The sequence below is a fragment of the Penaeus monodon genome, chromosome 31 (assembly GCF_015228065.2).
Source record: "Penaeus monodon isolate SGIC_2016 chromosome 31, NSTDA_Pmon_1, whole genome shotgun sequence".
NCBI lineage: Eukaryota > Metazoa > Arthropoda > Malacostraca > Decapoda > Penaeidae > Penaeus > Penaeus monodon.
This window is the reverse complement of record NC_051416.1, coordinates 28,839,550-28,841,788: the sequence shown is the minus strand read 5'-3', so window position 1 is coordinate 28,841,788 and position 2,239 is coordinate 28,839,550.

Genomic DNA, 2,239 nt, shown 5'->3' with positions numbered 1-2,239 from the left:
GCGAAGGCACCGCCTCCTTCTCCTTTTTTTTATTTATTTGTTTTCTATCGTTTATTCCCCCCTGACTTTAGAACACAACCGCAATAACGTGGCTAATATTCACGGCAGAGTGCGGGGCCTGTGCGCAGGTGTGGACCCTCCGACCCCCTCCAGCGGGCTCGGGACACACCGTGGGGGGGAGGGCCGCCCTGCGCCTCTGGACCCTCATTCTGCCGAGCATGTGAAGCCAACCTTTTATCATTATCATTACATACATCTATATATACACCTTTTGTTGTTTTTCTATGGGATATCACAACGATATTCACCATTTAAGGTCGAGGTACCAGTTCCTAATGCTTCCATCTTAATTTTCAAGAAGGATTAATTGGGGACTATCTTCTCATCAACTTCTCAGGAGATTTGCTATTTCAACTAGCAGAGTTTTCCTATCGCACTGAAATTCTCGTTTGAGACTAATTTGAACTGTGCCTTTCATGGTTTCGCGGATTTTCTTTCTTTCTTTTATCTTAACAAAAATACATTATATATACATTTTTCTTTGTGATCAAAGGCGAACAAAAACTATCAACTGTTTATATTTTCTGATTCTGGTTCTCATTTCTCACCACAGACAACCTAATATTATCCACAAAGTCTTAGGTCACCAACATCTTCCACCGCTAAATAGTCTTTCGATACCCATGCACCGTCCTCTTGGTATACCGCCACAGTGCCCGCTCGGCTGCAGTGCCCTCTAAGTGGAGTTCAATGTCCTCTTGTTGCTTTGCTGTCAATCACTTTAGAGAACATTGCTGCATTATCTCCCCGGTGAATTACTGCAGTACCCCACCAGTGGCCTGTTGCAATGCCCGCTGTGGATGATTGCAATAACGTCCTCTTGGTGAGCTGCAGGAACGTCCCGGTTGACTGCGGCACTCGTCTCCCGGTGGGCTGCATCTGCGTCCTCCTGGTGGATGCAGTGCCCTCCCGGTGGCCGGTGTGGCAGCTGCGTCTCTTGGTGCACTGTAAAGGTATCCTAGTGGTGGACTGCAGACATGGATTTGATCTCCCTGTAGCCTGCAACAGCCATGCCCTAACGACGAACTGAAACACAGCCCTGATCGTGGACTGCAGAGGGACAGTATCTCTGGCTTTTGTTTACTCTCCCTTCCTTCCACAGTCAGGCTGGTTGTTGTCAGGGCAGAGATGTTGGTTTAAACACATTTAGATTTTTATCTATTTTTTCGAACAGCGGAGGTTATTGCGACAGTAGATCTTTACCACTGGCATGGGACTGAGTAGCAGCTTGTGTAGTGCCTGTCTCCAGAGATAATCACACTATTTTCAGGCATGCAGCTATATTTTCATTCAAGGATTTCTTTTCCCATTGTTTTGGTTCTGCGATATATTTTCATGACCAGACAGGTACCCTCCTCTGCCCCCTAGGCCCCCTCCAGCTCAGCGAGATCTTCAGTTCATCAGCTCCTGTCAAGCCTGAACCAGCCCAGCTCCCGGCCCCCACGGTAGACTGTATTTTGCCTTCACTTTCCAATATTGTCAGCTGTATACACATACACGCGCATTTATGTTCATTATGTGCGTGCTATGTGTATATATACGCATATTCATAGGCACTTCATTTATTTACTATGCGTACTATGTGTATTAATATGTACAGACAACCCCTTTTACTCTAAATATGTGCACTTGCAATCACTAGTGGAAACCTTAGGCACATGTCCCTCCTTCTCCATAACAAAGACACACGTATCAACCAAGTATTTGTCCTTCAGTGAATGATACCCCTTTGGTGAGTAGAACCCCCCCCCCTTCGCCAATCCCTCAGTACCCTCGCCCCTTTACATCTTATCACCTTGACAACTTGCGCACGAAATGGTTCATTTGCATACAGCTAGCTAAAAACTTTATGAGCTATACCACGGGTTATACGATGGGTAATGGTCGGTTGTTATGTGTAAATGGCTTTATATATTTTACTGTGCAGTGTGATATTATTGTTTGTTTCGGGCAATCTAGGTATCAAAAAAAAGTATCTTACTATTTAATTTCTGTTAAAAACGAAAATAAAAAATCTAAATTTTGAAGCCTCAGCTGTAATGAAGTTCAGAGTTTATTATACCCCAACACTGCCTCTAAAACTGTAATGTGAAAACACCCAACATTATATTTCTTTAGATTGTACTGTTTAAGGGATTAGTCGTAAAGGAATACCGATGTCTTATTACTAGTTACAGAC